At 44.3% G+C, this 17,858-nt stretch overlaps 1 protein-coding gene across 1 annotated transcript in view; it reads left to right on the top strand.

Moving 5' to 3' along the window:
• The first annotated feature begins 1,029 nt into the window (after nt 1-1,029).
• LOC120981467 (prolactin-releasing peptide receptor-like) overlaps nt 1,030-17,858 on the top strand; it is a 36,456-nt gene continuing 19,627 nt past the window's right edge. The window contains exon 1 of the mRNA XM_040411007.1: nt 1,030-1,163. The gene's annotated coding sequence lies outside the window, so the exon portion shown is untranslated. The remainder of the gene's footprint in view (nt 1,164-17,858) is intronic.

The raw sequence follows: 17,858 nt of genomic DNA on the forward strand, positions 1-17,858 counted from the left end.
TTATGGTCGTCTCATGTTTGAAACTGTAGTGGATGGTGAGATATGGAGCCTGAAAGTCAAACGTTCTAAACATTGTTACCCTTTTGCTCGTCAGTGTATATTATTCTGGAGAGAAAGAAAGACATGAGGCAGCGCCTCGTGTGTATTTCCGTTTGCCACAAGATCGCAATAGATAATAAATTGCTCTTACCATATGATGTTGTGATGAGTCACAACACCTTTGTTTTGCCTTGCTGGTGTTTTCCCGTCCAGCTTGCGGGGAATCTGCTCTGCTGCCAAGGTCTTTGCCCTTACCGCTACAGTGGTTTTCACGAACGAGAAACAGTAGTAAAAAGGAAGAAACACAGGACTTTTTCACGGCGCTGATGCAGAAGATGTGGGACCAGAAGGGTATCGGTAAAACAGTAACAATTCTTTATTCCGGGTCTACGCATTTCAGGGGCGAACAGCCCCTTTCATCAGGACAATAAAACATTTACCAAATGTTTTATTGTCCTGATGAAGGGGGCTGTTAGCCCCTGAAACGCGTAGACCCGGAATAAAGATTTGTTACTGTTTTACCGATACCCTTCTGGTCCCACATCTTCTGCATCAGCGCCGTGAAAAGGTCCTGTGTTTCTTCCTTTTTACTACTATATATTATTTTGGTGATTTAGTGGACTTTCAGAAGAATTTTTTAAACCATTCCATGTGTCTGTTGATGAAGGCAATACATTTAAACCAGTAACTAATCATGGCTCTTAGAAAAGAAGTGACATTTTATTTCTCCAGTTTTAGAGAAGTAGAAGTAATTGCCTCCTCCCTGCAAGTTAATTCCCATTATTGTGAGAGGAATAAAGGCTGGATTCAGCAGCAGAGCTCTGGACAGCTCCCTCTGCCTCCAGTGTGTGCTGTGGGGGCTGATCACAGGCTCCTGTACCTGACACAGGCTGGACTATCCCCTCACCACACTATATACAGCTAGGATCTGACTGCAAAATCTGTGCCTTTCCTTTCTGAGATTTCCAGTGCCAGGTCTGTGCACAAAGCTGAGCTCCACATTTAGTGACTGCTGTCGCAGAGCGACCTTTTCTCAGTCTTCAAGTGCTGAGCTGCAGGTTCAATCCCAGTGCTTACTGGATTCTGCTTACTGGGAATACAAGCACATAGGATCCTCAAACTATGTGAGTATGGATCAACAGGTCTGTGCCTATCCTGTCTTCTCTTCTGTATGGGTACTCCTAGGAGGAAGGAGAGCACAGCTCTAGCTTTCTGACTGTCCTGGGGTGTAATACTAGAAATATATCTATATAGGATGCTACATATGTAAATGGTATTCAGATTGTATTTAAGATGATTATGCCTATTGACAGCTCTCTATATCTATCTACCATCTCTTTTCTATCAGTTCCTATCTTTTATAGTTTATGTTTCTTTATCTATCTATCTACAATATTTTTTCTGTTTCCCATCTTTTATAGTTTGTTTATTATGTATCTCTCTTGTTATATTTCTATATCTATCTACTATGTATCTCTCTACCTTCTATCTATCTATCTATCTATCTATCTATCTATCTATCTATCTATCATGTAACATAAATGCCACAGAAAAGTACATTGACCGGTTATCCACAACCCTAATCTTAGCCTTTGGCTTTAGAGCCACACAGGGTTTTCACAATTTCCAACTTATCTAAGTGAATTCGGAGATAGCCATGCCAACATCTGCCCGTGAGATGTAAAATCACTGAAGACGACTAGTAAGCAACATATGAACAAAAACTGAAATTCCAATGAAACTGGAGTAATACAATAAGGAAAGGTCAGTCCATTAATTATTTTCCGAATTCCTGCTGAGATAATGAATCGTGTTTTGGTTAGCATAATAGATTTTATAACTGTACAGAGGACAGCCTCATAGGCTAATGATAATAAATGAGGGACACAGTACTTATGGTAATGTATACCAGCTTAGTGTGTTAATTGCTGGGTAATATACATGATTGAATGACCTTTCCTTTGAAGAAAATAAATGATTGTGACCTTTAACGAGTAATCCAAATTTGATAGTGTTTTAATCCTTTAAGAGCCCATTCAAATGGCGTATAGTTGATCCAGTGGTGGGAGAAGTGTGAGTATTGTATAGGTCTCTTAGGATCTCAGTGAATGTGGTGTAAGCCTTTATGAGGCTCATTATTCACACCTTCCACCCTTACTCTAAGTAGTGTGAAAATAATCGAAACAAGACAGTGTTCCCCTGAGAGGCATCGTTCACTGGTAATCAAATTATTGCCTCTGAGATCCAAATAGCCTCCTGCAAGTGGAGTGCACTAAATCCACCAGTAAAATATGCTTCCAGTACTGGTTAGTACATACAGTTAAATATAAATCAATACCACTCAAATACTAATATTAGTAATATAAATAAGAAGCCCTCCTCTAGTAAAAACTATGTACCATATCTACTATATACATCAATAATCTAACCCTCCAGTGCTGGCATCAATATACTATACTATATACTCACCCAAAAATATTCAAACCATAACCTAACATAAAACATAGTAACATAGTTTATAATGCTGAAAAAGGAAATCTGTCCATCCAGTTCGGCCTGTTATCCTGCAAGTTGATCCAGAGGAAGGCAAAAAAACCCTGTGAGGTAGAAGGCAATTTTCCTAATTTTACGGGGAAAAAAATTCCTTCCCTACTCCAATCAGGCAATCAGAATTAGTGATGAGCGGCAGGGACTACATTCGAATTCGCAATATTTCACAAATATTTTGTAGCATATTTATCATATATTCGCGAATTTCGAGAATTCGAGATTATTTTATTGAATGCAATAAATCGGCAATGTAAAAACCGCGTAATGCGAATTCGTAATGCGAAATACAGGCATGGGTCACTTTGGCTACATTTTTCAAGCTGGTATAAGTTTCCTGAGACTGGAGAAAATGGTTGGCACGGCAGAACATTAGAATAGCTTTATATGCAGATACAGTCAAGTGCTCCAATATAGTCGCGATTGCGCTAATCGGCAGTGATTAGAATATAAGCACTAAGTATTGTTGTGAACTTGACATTGCTTCCTTCTCATTGGCCCACAAGCAAGAAGCAGAGAAGAATCATGTGTTCAGATGGAAAAAAATGCAGAATATTTGATATAACGAATATATAGCACTATATTCTAAATATTCACAAATTCTCGAAGTGGCGATATTCGCGATAAAAATTCGCTATTCAAATATTCGTGCTCAACACTAATCAGGATAACTCCCTGGATCAACGACCCCTCTCTAGTAGCTATAGCCTGTAATATTATTACACTCCAGAAATACATCCAGGCCCCTCTTGAATTCCTTTATTGTACTCACCATCACCACCTCCTCAGGCAGAGAGCTCCATAGTCTCACTGCTCTTACCGTAAAGAATCCTCTTCTATGTTTGTGTACAAACCTTCTTTCCTCCAGACGCAGAGGATATCCCCTCGTCACAGTCACAGTCCTGGGGATAAATAGATCATGGGAGAGATCTCTGTACTGACCCCTGATATATTTATACATAGTTATTAGATTGACATTCTTAATCCCAGGACGATAGGTGACAGTGAAATTGAATCTGGTTAAAAACAGGGCCTATCTGGCTTGTCTTGGTTTCAGTCGTTTTGCCGACTCCAGATAAGCCAGATTTTTGTGATCAGTGAATACCGTGATCGGATGAATCGCCCCTTCCAACCAATGACGCCATTCCTCAAAAAACTATTTAATGGCCGGCAACTCTCCGTTATCATTTTTCTCAGCGGGGGATAGTTTTTTTCTAGAAAAATGCACATGGTCGCCATTTACCAGGTGATGGGCCCTGTGACAAAACTGCTCCTATCTCCACCTTGGATGAATCCACTTCCACAATAAACGGTTGTGACACATCTGACTGCACCAATATGGGAGCAGAAGAGAAGCATTCCTTATACGCAGAAAAGGCTTGCAATGCCGAATCAGACCATACAGAGACATCCGTCCCTTTTTTAATCATGTCCGTTAAGGGTTTTACTATTGTCGAATAATTCTTAATAAATTTTCGGTAATAGTTGGTGAATCCTAAAAACCGCATAAGAGCCTTTAGATTTTCGGGTCGATCCCAGTCCAATACTGAATTGACTTTCTCAGGATCCATTCGAAAACCCGAAGATGACAGCAGGTAGCCCAAGAACTGCACCTTGTGAACCGCAAAAAACACATTTCTCTAATTTTGCGAACAACTTATTATCCCTTAGAATCTGTAACACCTGTCTCACATGATTCTGATGTGTTTCCATGTCAGGAGAATAAATAAGAATGTCATCCAAATACACGATCACAAACCTCCCCACCAGGTGATGAAAGATGTCATTCACAAAATGTTGGAAGATCGCCGGGGCATTGGTGTACCCGAAAGGCATGACCAGGTTCTCAAAGTGCCCCTCAGGAGTATTAAAAGCGGTCTTCCATTCATCCCCTTCCTTGATCCTAACCAGATTATATGCCCCCCTTAAGTCCAACTTGGAGAACACCTTGGCACGAATAATCTGGTTAAACAAATCGGGAATCAAAGGAAGACGGTAAGGATCACAGATAGTAATCTGGTTGAGTTCACAAAAATACAGACATGGCCGAAGATCTCCTTTTTTTTTTTTTTACAAAAAAGAACCCTTCAGCCACTGCAGACTCGGAAGGTCTTATGTGCCCTTTCTTCAAACTCTCGGCAATATATTCTCTCATGGCCTGCCTTTCAGGTTCAGTAAGATTATACAACCTAGATTTAGGCAATTTATCCCCGAGAATAAGATTGACAGGGCAATCATATTCCCGATGGGAAGGTAAATCCTGACATCCACTCTCAGAAAACACATTGGCAAACTCGGATATAAAAGAGGGTACAGCATTAGTACTAACCACAGAAAAGGATGTATTAAAACAATTATCAATGCAATAGTCCCGCCAATCCAAAATCTGCCAAGCTTGCCAATCGATAGTTGGATTATGCTTGGTAAGCCACGGCAAACCCAGAACCATAGGTGCAGGGAGACCTTCCAAGACAAAACATGAGATAACTTCTTGATGAAAGTCACCCACTCTTAATCTGATATCATACAAAACTTGCGACAAGCACCTCTGAGTAAGAGGGGCAGAATCAATGGCAAATACAGGAATGTCTTTTTTTAATGTACTTGGTGATAACCCATGCATGTGGACAAACTGAGCATCAATCAGGTTCACCCCGGCCCCGCTGTCGATAAATACTTCAATTCCCACAGTTTTTGACTCTGCCACCTCGGCAGTCAGGAGAAATCGGGTACTACTGGCAAAGGACAAATGCACATTCTCTGACTCCCCACTCACACCTCTGATGGGATTTAGATGCCCCTTTTTGTTTCTATTTTTGCAGCTGAATGCTTGGACATATATTGGCAAAATGTCCCCTTTGACCGCAGAAATAACATACTCCCTGCTTGCGACTCCTACTTTTGCAAGCAGATCCCGGAGTCGCTCCCCCTAAGTGCATGGGTTCATCCCCAGGTATAAGCTCTTCACCCAAAGAGTCAAAGGAATACGGTATGTTATGTAATAGAACGTCCTGAGAGAGTAGGCCCTTAGATCTCTCTCTCAGGCGTCTATCAACACATATAGCCAAATACAAAGCGGCTTCCAAAGACTCAGGATTCTCATGAAAGGCCAAAGCATCCTTCAGCCTCTCAGATAATCCCTGACAAAACTGGCTATGGAGAGCTGGATCGTTCCACTCAGTATCTGTAGCTGTCATCGCCAGTTCTGTGAGAAGGTCTGACAGACGTTCTTCTCTACCTCTTGTATGACATTCTTTGTTTTGGTTTCACTTTGTCATCTCCTTTCCTTCTGCCAGGTGTCACTTATTTAGACTAATAGTCTTCCTTTATATTCCCTCCCATACTGCCTCACTTTGCTGTTTATACTACTTCCTGGATGAAGTGTTCACTGCTGGAGGCTGCTGCTGCTGTTTGCTCAGATAAGTATTTTCCTTTATTGTGTTTCCTTGATGGCTTGATTCTAGTTGACCCTGACTCCGTCCGTATTAAGTGCAGGGAGCCGGTGGTCGGGTCCCCTCACTATTATAGGGTTTTCAGGTGTCACACAGTCTTAGGTACGTGGGCATGCAATCGTCTACCATTGAGACCCTTGCATGTGCATAGCAGTCAGGGAGAGCTCTTAGGGCTCACCTATACGCTCCTTAGTTTGGGATCAAGCCAGTTGGTTGTTTATTTATAAGTTCCAGCTATCTGCAACTTCACCCGTGACATTATAAACCGCCTAAACCGTCTTAAGCATGGATCCGGTTTCGGCCTTGATTGACCGCATGCAAGGTCTTTCGCTGGAGGTAGCAGATCTCCGTAAAACTGTGTCTCAGTTTCAGGTGACCGGTTCTGCTGGCGTTCATGGAGCTTGTTCCGAGCCTAAGATCTCGCTTCCGGATACGTTCTCTGGGGGTAGTGAGAATTTTGTTCGCTTCAGAGAGGCTTGCAAACTCCATTTTCGCCTACTTCCCCATTCCTCTGGTGATGAGGAGCAAAGGGTGGGGATCATCATCTCGCTGCTTAGGGATAACGCTCAGTCTTGGGCCTTTTCGCTGCGGTGGGGGCACGGCCCCTGCGATCGGTGGATGAAGTTTTTGTAGCCCTGGGGAACATATATGATGACCCGGATCGTATTGCTCTGGCTGAATCTAAACTGCGTCTTTCATGCCAGGGTAAACAGTCCGCAGAGATATATTGTTCTGAATTTCGGAGATGGGCAGCTGATACTGGTTGGAATGATGCTGCACACCGAAGTCAATTTTGCCATGGTCTTTCGCATTGCATTGCTTTTCATGAGAGACAAGCGTCGTTAGAGTCTGCCATGTCTCTAGCTGTTCGTGTTGACAGGCGTCTTAGAGAGAGAGAGAGGAGACTACTCTTTCCTGTCAGATTCAGCCTAAGGACAGTAGGGGTGTCTCATTCAGTGAGCAAGGGTCTCAGGCTGTCTCAATCCCCTCTGAGGAGGAGGCCATGCAGCTGGGTTTGCTTGCCTCTGATAGTAGAGGATTCAGCTCTCAGAGGAGGGTTTGTATCTGTTGTGGGGGTATAAATCATTTGGCTAATGTTTGCCCCTCTAGGAGATTCATGGAGTTTTCTGAGGGTAAAAAAAAAAAATAAAAGAAACCCTCTAAAAACTTTCCATTTGCTACTATTGGCAAGGTTGATGCGGAAATTGAAGGTTTGCCGTTTGCTTGTAGTCCCCGTTTTCTCTTACCTGCCAGGGTGGCGCTAGACAGCAAGAACATTGTTTGTGAGATTTTTGTAGATAGTGGAGCAGCTGTCAATCTTATTGATAATCAATTTGCAACAACGCATGGTTTCCAGGTGTGCACTTTGGAAAAGGATATACCTGTTTTTGCTATCGATTCCGCTCCACTTTCTCAAAGATCGTTAAAGGGCATAGTTCACAATATCCGTTTGAATGTGGGTGACGCTCATGTTGAGGATATGTCATGTTTCGTCTTAAGCAGATTACCTACTCCTCTAGTGTTGGGGCTACCCTAGCTCACTAAACATAACCCCACCATTGATTGGCAAGCAAGGCAAATAAATGGTTGGAGTGAGTTTTGCAGAGAGAATTGCCTCACGGCGTCTCTTTCAGAGGTTTCTACCAAGACTGTGCCATCTTTTCTCTCTGAATTTTCTGATGTGTTTTCCGAGAGTGGTGTCCAGGAGTTGCCCCCTCACCGGGAGTTCGACTGCCCTATTAATCTCATCCCAGGCGACAAGCTGCCAAAATCACGATTATACAATCTCTCCCAACCTGAAAGAGTCGCTATGTGTACTTATATCTCTGAGAGCCTGAGAAAGGGACACATCCGACCCTCGAAGTCACCTGTTGCCGCTGGTTTTTTTTTTGTTAAGAAAAAAGATGCTTCTTTAAGACGTTGTCTGGATTTCAGGGAGCTTAACCGTATCACGATTCATGACCCATATCCGCTTCCTCTGATCCCGGACCTGTTTAACCAGATTGTTGGGGCTAAAGTTTTTTCTAAGTTGGATTTAAAAGAGGCATACAACCTAGTCAGGGTCAGGTAAGGGGACGAATGGAAGACGGCATTCAATACCCCTGAGGGTCATTTCGAGAATTTGGTTAACAGCATTTTTTATCATTTAATGGGGAAATTTGTACTGGTGTATCTAGATGACATTTTGATTTTTTCTCCTGATTTCAAGACTCTGGTTTTCGGATGGACCCTGAGAAGGTCCGCGCTGTGCTTGATTGGGGACTTCCTGAGAATCAGAAGGCGCTGATGCGGTTTTTGGGTTTTGCCAACTATTACAGAAAGTTCATTTTGAATTATTCCTCTGTTGTTAAGCCACTCACTGATATGACTAAAAAGGGGGTGGATTTTTCCTCGTGGTCGGTAGATGCGCTTAAAGCCTTTTCTAGTATTAAAGAGTGTTTTGCTTCCGCTCCCATTTTGGTACAACCTGATGTCTCTCTACCTTTTATTGTTGAGGTGGATGCGTCTGAGATGGGTGTGGGTGCGGTCTTATCTCAGGGTCCCTCTCCTGCCAAATGGCGACTGTGTGCCTTTTTCTCAAGGAAACTCTCCTCTGCAGAGAGAAATTACGATGTGGGAGATAGGGAGTTGTTGGCCATCAAATTAGCTTTTGAGGAATGGCGCCATTGGTTAGAGGGAGCCAGACACCCTATTACCGTGTTTACCGACCATAAGAATCTGGCCTACTTGGAATCGGCCAAGAATCTGAACCCGAGACAGGCCAGATGGTCTTTGTTCTTTTTCTAGGTTTAATTTTGTTGTTACGTTCCGCCCTGGGGTTAAAAATGTGAAGGCGGATGCCCTGTCATGTTGTTTTCCGGGAGGGGGGAACTTTGAAGACCTGGGTCCCATTTTGGCTGATGGGGTGGTCGTCTCTGCTCTTTATCCTGATTTGGAGGCAGAGGTTCAGGCAGCCCAGGCAGAGGCCCCTGATCTTTGTCCTCCTGGGAGGTTGTTTGTGCCTCTCGCTTTACGACACAAGGTTTTTAAGGAGCACTACGATACTGTCCTTGCTGGGCACCCGGGGAGTAGAGCCACAGTGAATCTCATTGCTTGGAGATTCTGGTGGCCGGCTCTTCGTAAGACGGTTGAGGGTTTTGTGGCAGCCTGCGAGACCTGCGCTCGTGCCAAGGTCCCTCATTCACGGCCATCGGGTTCTCTCCTCCTGTTACCCATTCCTTCCCGTCCTTGGACGCATCTGTCCAGGGACTTCATTACGGACCTGCCTCGTTCCTCAGGGAAGACTGTGATTCTGGTGGTAGTGGACCGTTTTAGCAAAATGGCGCATTTCATTCCCTTTCCTGGGTTACCCAATGCTAAGACGCTGGTGCAAGCGTTTGTTGATCACATTGTTAAATTGCATGGCATTCCTTTAGACATCATTTCTGATAGGGGCACGCAATTTGTTTCCAGATTCTGGAAGGCCTTCTGTTCTCGCTTGGGGGTTCGGTTGTCGTTCTCTTCTGCTTTTCACCCGCAGTCGAATGGTCAGACCAAACGCGTCAATCAGAATCTGGAGACATATCTGCGCTGTTTTGTGGCGGAGAATCAGGAGGATTGGTATGCGCGTCCCTGCTACATGTGCCACCTGCATGACTGTATTGAGAACGCTCCAACAAACTGGTACACAAGCTCTATCTACAATTGAAACAAGGCACCAAAACGGGCCATTTTTAGAAGGAACAGGCAGTATACACCCAGCTGCACTTAAACTAAGGTGACACAGACGATAAAGGGGTCGTCGAGACTCCGAAATACATTGTCTCGTAATAAACTTTGTTGTATCCTGCATCGGGTTGTGGTTATGCGCCTTACGATCGTCTATTGGCTGGATCACTCCACCGTGACAAGCTGACATACGTTTTCCAGCTAGTTAGAAGGCAGGAAGAAAATCTATAAACCGCACATCCAAGAGTGAGAAGCGGCTACTTATGGGAAAAGTAAATTACCAACAAGCAACACCTGAAGCAAGGGGTGTGGCATTTACCAAAACACAGACACAATAAGATCCACAGTGAACTTGTCAATTTAACCCACGAGTTGCCAGTCTCTCCAATCTCCTGGTACCTGCCACGGGAACCTCTGTGACAATAATCTTACATTTGTCAGTGTTAAACCTCATCTGCCACTTCTCTGCCCAAACCTCCAATTTATCCAGATCCATCTGTAGCAGTATACTGTCCTCTTTCATGTTAATTACTTTACAAAGTTTAGTGTCATCTGCAAAATTTTATATTTTACTGTGCGAGCCTTCTACAAGATCATTAATAAATATATTGAAGAGAATAGGGCCCAATACTGACCCCTGTGGTACCCCACTAGTGACCCCTCCAATACTGACCCCTGTGGTACCCCACTAGTGTACAGTACTATGTGGTACAGTGTTAAATGCTTTCTAAAAGCCAATATATATGACATCCATTGATTCACTGCGGTCAAGTCTAGAACTTACCTCCTCATGATTATATTAGTGTGACAATACCGATCCCTCATGAAGCCATGCTGATATGGCGTTATTTGTTTATTTTCATTGGGGTACTCCAAGATAGCATCTCTTAGAAAACCTTTAAACAGTTTACCCACGACAAATGTTAAACTTGCCGGACTATATTTTCCGGGCTATGTTTTTGGACCCTTTTTGAATATTGGTACCACATTTGCTATGCGCCAATCCTGTGGAACACTCCCTGTCAGTATAGAGTCTTTAAATATCATAAATAAGGGTCTGGCTATGACATTACTTAATTCTCTTAGGATACGGGGGTGTATGCCATCTGGTCCCGGCGATTTGTCTATTTTAATCTTTTTAACATGCCACTATACTTCTTCCTGGGTCAGACAGGGCACTTTTAATGGGGAATTTACTTTTACATTCTGCATTTTATCTGACATTTTATTTTATTCAGTGAATACAGTGGAGAAAAAAATATTTAATAGCTTTGCTTTCTCCTCATTATTCTCTGCAACTCCCTTCCCCCCCATCACTCTGTAAAGGGCCTACCCCTTCAGATTTATACTTTTTACCTTTTATATAATTGAAGAACATTTTATGGTTAGTTTTACTCTCTTTGGCACTTAATCTCTCTGTCTCTAGTTTGGCTGCTTTTATTTGTCTTTTACATATTCAATTTTTTTCTTATAGTTTTTTAATGCTTCCTCACTACCCTCCTGTTTTAGTGATTTAAATGCTTTATTTTTGTCATTTATTGTCTTCTTTACATTTCTATTGATCCACATTTTTCTTGTTCCTTAACCTTTTATTCCCATAAGGTATGTACCTCAGAATTTGATTTTAGGACGCTTTTTAAAATATCCCATTTTGTGGCTGAATATTTGTTTTTGAGGACTTTGTCCCAAATACCTAATAGCCTCTATTAGTTGGCTAAATTTTGCTTTATTGAAGTTTTGTATTTTTGTTCCTCCCTAAATAAACACTCTTTAAAATGTCAATTGGAAGGTTATTATTTTATTATCACTATTTCCCAGGTGTCCCCCAACCTACACATCTGTTGTTTTGAAATGTGTGAGGTATAGTGGGCACTCAATAACTGGCGCTACACATCAGGTCTATCTTATTATAATCATAATACATTTATTCAACAGTCATTACAATAAAATACTTCATATTAATATGCAATTCCTAAAATAAAATAAAATACTGTCTGTTAATAGGTATTGATTTCAGATATATAGTCATATATAATAAAATCCTCTAAAACTGATCCATAGAGTTCACATGTGTTAATATAAGCGCTGATCTCTTATTCCTGGCGCTTCAGAAAGTCTCAATCGTGTGGCTCACTAATAGGGAGTACGGTCCTCAGTCTTATGAGATGTACCAGTGAGTATAGATATTAGGTTAGTACTCACTCTTTGAAGTCCGGCTTGCTTGTCTCTGCCTGTGGCGGTGTCCCACCACAGGTCAGTGCACTCACCCGACTTCCTTGCTACAATGTGGAGTATCCTCCGATACTATGTTTCCACGATGCCGTTACGGTAGTTGACAGCCTCCTCGCAGCTTTCAGCTCAGCGTCCCACGTGTTGCTGGCGTCCTGCGTCTTACCAGCATTCCACGTGATCAGGGCGTCAGAGGGATCCTTGTTTGTTGATTGGTTTAAGGAATCGGGGGTGGTGTCAACTGCCGTCTATGCGATTTTCTCCGTAACTTACGTGTTGATCAGCTGATATTTCCAATATGATGAGGTGTCTTTTTCAATCTAAGGATCTCATCCGCAATACGCGTTTCAAGGTCTCAGACCTCTTCCTCAGTAGCTGGTTATGAGATCCTCCATTGCTTCCTTATATACCCTGATGGGTTACACCTCTTTTACTTAATTAGGATTCATTGTAAAATCTGGTTTGGATTGAAGTAATTTTCGGATCTTTCATTATATTCTTAAGCTGAGATTTTCAAAATTATTTCTCCTTAATAAGCGTATGAGTTAATAATCTACATATACTTCTTATTTATTTTATATATTGAAATATATATACAACAGACCTTATTGAGATGCGGTACATATTTTCATAACAATAAATTTCTCCTTTATCATCTTGTATGCCTGTTTTAGGCATAGAAAAATCGAAAGGGAGGAAGCTGGCGTCGATTTAGGCGGGTGGTGGATGCGCCTAAGATATGTAAAGGCTGGTGCGCAGGGTTATTAAGACCAGCGTCTTAATAAATGATCCCAAATACATTTTCTATTTACATACCACAGAAAATCTTGCCCAATCCCTTTTTACACAGTCCATCCACAGTGAATTGTGGGGAGGAACAAAAGTAAAAAGGGAGGAGGAATGAAATAAATAGAAGCTTTGCAACCCATACACTATGTTTAATATATCCCTCTGACCTCATCTGGTACAAACCTTATGCAGGGATTTCCAGACGGATAAAATTGTGAACATGGCCTTGCTGTAAAAAACACACACATTTTGTCTAATAGGTCGGAACTCTGTAAGACATCCAGAATCAGAGGATCAGTATTTTAGCACCTTTTAGCGCTCTGACTGTCACCCCATCGGCATACTTAGTGGTTATAACAAGATATATATCCTCCAATAAACATGGCCTCTTTAAGATCTGCACTCCCCAGCCAACCTCGAGAAATCCTAACTCTTCTCATTGAGTATGCTACGGTAATACACAGTCCACCTCAATTCCATGCCTATTTTAGGAGAAATAACCAGGGCTGACTCCATGGTTATGTAGGACCCTGAATGTAGATGTCTTAGGGTGCTCCTTTGCAGTAAACAGGACAGACTGACAGACTAACTAAACCAGAACTGACCACTGGAACAGGTCACACAGGGAGAAATAGGTGCTAAACGTGTGCACCTGCAGGAACACGCCCACCTACAATTCAGAAGGATTAACCCTATCGGGCAGACGAAGCATAAATACCAGAACTCAAGCAGAAGTACCGGATGTTACCCCTGGCAACCAACATACATAGAATACCACGGCCAGAATGCGAGGACATCCAAAATCCGGGCACTGGAACTGAACCACAGAACACAATCAGGGAGGGAAAACATACACAGACAGTTCAACACGGATACTGCCAGTATGCAGCCCCTAGCAACCAGCCTGCACAGGATTTCAACCTGCAGCCAGTACGGAAGGGCGCATGCAGCCAGCCTACACGGCAACTCAGGCACAGAGAAGCGCACTGTGACCCCAAGTAAGTAAACCTTTAGGATTGGTAGATCATTTAAAGGTGAAATTAGAGTCATGTGTTTTCAATCATTGGGATTGCAATCAGTGCACGTAATGTTAACGTTCATGAGTTTACCATCAGGAGATCACTGAAACGATAAAAAAAACATTGCTACCTTTCTGCAGTCTGCTAAAGATCACCTTGACAAGCCGGAGGCTATTGGAAAAATGTTTTGTGGATGGATGCCCAGGAGGAAAAAGGACCTGTGGGGACGTCACTGCACTCATCACATGATCCATCACCATGGTGATGGATCCTGTGACGGACCATGTGATGAGCGCAGTGACGTCACCACAGGTCATTTTCCTCCTGGCATCAAAGAAGACAGAAGAGAAGCTGGGCTGCGAGAACAAGTGGATGAGGTGAGTTAAATATATATTTTTTAACCCCTCCATCCCTATTTTACTAAGCATTCTGTATTAAGAATGCTATTATTTTCCCTTATAACCGTGTTATAAGGGAAAATAATAATGATCGGGTCTCCATCCCAATCGTCTCCTAGCAACCATGCGTGAAAATCACACCGCATCCGCACTTGGTTATGGATGCTTGCAATTTTTAAGCAGCCGCATTCACTTCTATGGGGCCTGCGTAGCGTGAAAAATGCACAATATAGAGCATGCTGCGATTTTCCCTGCTCATGTGCACAGCCCCATAGAAATGGATGGGTCCGGATTCAGTGCCGGTGCAATGCGTTCACCTCACGCATTGCACCCGCGCGGAAATCTCGCCCGTGTGAAAGAGGCCTAACAGCACAGTGTAAGACTACATGCACAAACGTTGTTTGCTTCCGTGTCTGTCCCATTTTTTTTGTGGATAGGATGCGGACCCATTTATTTCAATGTGCTGTCCGCATCAGTATGTCTGTTCCGTAGCCCCGCAAAAAAAAAAATAGAACATGTCCTATTCTTGTCCGTTTTAGGCATTGTTACAATGGATCCGCAAAAAAAAACGGATGGCATGACGATGTCATCCGTTTTTTGGGGGATCCGCAATTTGCGGACCGCAAAACACATACGGTCATATTCCATACAAGCACTGTAGTCTGACCATCTTCTTTTGACATAAGTATTAATATATCAGTAGTAATATCAGAGCAACTGGACTGCAAAAGTTGGTTCATGTCACTCAGCAATACAACAGAGGATTTTGAGAGAACGAGGCCCATGTCACCCAGGCACAGTAGGGGTTCATTCACGGCAAAAGGGGGTTCATGTCACCCAGCAATAGAACAGACGATTTTGAGAGATTTAGGCCCCTGTCACCCAGGCACAGCAGGGGTTCATTCACGGCAAAAGGGGGTTCATGTCACCCAGCAATAGAACAGAGGATTTTGAGAGATTTAGGCCCCTGTCACTCAGGCTAAGCAGGGGTTTGTATGCGCCAAAAATGGTAAAATGTCACCCGACAATTGAAAATAAGAATTTTTTCAATTTAGGGCACAAAAATTGGCACTAAAATTAAAATGGCTCTAAAATAGTCCTTGAAAAGGCTAGAGGGATGTAAAAGGCAGTAAGAGCATGGCAACTGCTCTGCAAACAAATGTGGATAGGGAAATAACAAAAAATTACAAATAATTAACCTGCAACTCAGAGAAGGAGGTGAATATGGAGTCGGAGGCTGAGGAGGCGGTGAATGTGGTGTTGTAGGTGGAGGCAGCAATGGAGGAGGAGGAGGTAGCCAACAATGTTTTTTTTTATTGGGGTAAGTAGCCCCCAAAATATTGGGACAAATAAAAAAAAAGAAAACAACGAATCATTGCACTTGACTTGAGTACAAGAATGTATGTTTGATGGTGGTATAAATGTCTATTCTGCACAAGGTACAGACAAGTCTTGTGGGATCCAAGCCTGGTTCATTTTAATGAACGTGAGCTTGTTCACGTTGACATTGGACAGGCGGCTACGTCTGTCTGTAATGACGCCTCCTGCCGTGCTAAATACACGTTCAGAGAGTACACTGGCTGCAGGGCAGGCCAACACCTCCAAGGCATACAGGACAAGCTCTGGCCATGTGGACAATTTGGAGACCCATAAGTTGAATGGGGCAGAACCATCAGGCAGTATGTGTAGGCGTGTGCACAGGTACTGTTCCACCATGTTGTTCAAATGCTGCCTCCTGCTAACACGCTCCATATCAGCAGTTGGGGCCAGTTGTTGCGGCGAGGTGACAAAGCTTTTCCACATGTCGGCCATGCTAAACCTGCCTTCTGAGGTGCTGGCGCTGACACAGCTGCGTTGGCGACCTCTACCTCCTCCCCTGCCTTCGCCTTGTGCCTCCACTTGTCCCCCGGCGTCAGTCGGGAATGCTCTCAGGAGCGCATTTACCAGCGTGCGCCTGTAGTCGCGCATCTTCCGATCACGCTCCAGTGAGGGAATTAAGGATGGCACATTGTCTTTGTAACGGGGATCCAGCAGGGTGGCCACCCAGTAGTCAGCACACATTAAAATGTGGGCAACTCTGCAGTCGTTGCGCAGGCACTGCAGCATGTAGTCGCTCATGTGTGCCAGGCTGCCCAGAGGTAAGGACAAGCTGTCCTCTGTGGGAGGCGTATCGTCTGCGTCCTCCGTATCCCCCCAGCCACGCACCAGTGATGGGCCCGAGCTGAGTTGGGTGCCACCCTGCTGTGAACATGCTTCATCCCCATCCTCCTCCTCCTCCTCGTCCTCCTCCTCGTCCTCCAGTAGTGGGCCCTGGCTGGCCAAATTTGTACCTGGCCTCTGCTGTTGCAAAAAACCTCCCTCTGAGCCACTTCTAAAAGACTGGCCTGAAAGTGTTAGAGATGACCCCTCTTCCTCCTCCTTGTCCTGGGCCACATCCTCTTCCATCATCACCCTAAGTGTTTTCTCAAGGAGACATAGAAGTGGTATTGTAATGCTGATAACGGCGTCATCGCCACTGGCCATGTTGGTGGAGTACTCGAAACAGCGCAACAGGGCACACAGGTCTCGCATGGCGGTCCAGTTATTGGTGGTGAAGTGGTGCTGGTCCACAGTATGATTCACCCGTGCGTGCTGCAGCTGAAACTCCACTATGGCCTGCTGCTGCTCGCACAGTCTCTCCAGCATGTGCAAGGTGGAGTTCCACCTGGTGGGCACGTCGCATATGAGGTGGTGAGCGGGAAGGCCAAAGTTACGCTGTAGAGCAGACAGCCGAGCGGCAGCAGGATGAGAGTGCCGGAAGCGCGCACACGGCCCGCGCTTTATGCAGCAGCTCTGACATGTCGGGGTAGTTGTGAATGAATTTCTGCACCACCAAATTCAGCACATGCGCCAGGCAAGGGATGTGCGTCAAACCGGCCAGTCCCAGAACTGCAACGAGATTTCGCCCATTATCGCACACCACCAGGCCAGGCTTGAGGCTCACCGGCAGCAACCACTCGTCGGTCTGTTGTTCTATACCCCGCCACAACTCCTGTGCGGTGTGGGGCCTGTCCCCCAAACACATCAGTTTCAGAACGGCCTGCTGATGTTTACTCCTGGCTGTGCTGGAGTTGGTGGTGAAGGTCTGTCGCTGACCGGATGAGGAGGTGGTAGAAGAGGAGGAGGAAGCAGAGTAGAAAGAGAAGGCAACAGGAGGAAAAGAATGATTCCCTGTGATTTTATCCGATACTTGGTTGTGCAGGGAGGGCACGGCTCTCCTGGAGAAGTAGTGGCGGCTGGGAACGACGTACTGTGGGACAGCAAGCGACATGAGCTGTTTGAAGCTGTCTGTCTCCACCAGCCTGAATGACAGCATTTCAAAGGCCATCAGTTTAGAAATGCTGGCATTCAGGGCCAGGGATCGAGGGTGGCTAGGTGGGAATTTACGCTTTCTCTCAAAGGTTTGTGAGATGGAGAGCTGAATGCTTCCGTGTGACATGGTGGAGATGCTTGGTGACGGAGGTCGTGTTGTTGGTGGCACATCCTCTGTTTGCTGGGCAGCAGGTGCCAATGTTCCTCCAGAGGCGGAGGAAGAGGCCGAGGCCGAGGCTGCAGCAGAAGAGGGAGCAGGAGGGGCCTGAGCCCTTTCTTGGTTTTGAAGGTGCTTACTCCGTGTCTCGCATGTAGATGCCTGGTCA

This window comes from Bufo bufo, chromosome 11 (genome assembly GCF_905171765.1).
Source record: "Bufo bufo chromosome 11, aBufBuf1.1, whole genome shotgun sequence".
Lineage (NCBI taxonomy): Eukaryota > Metazoa > Chordata > Amphibia > Anura > Bufonidae > Bufo > Bufo bufo.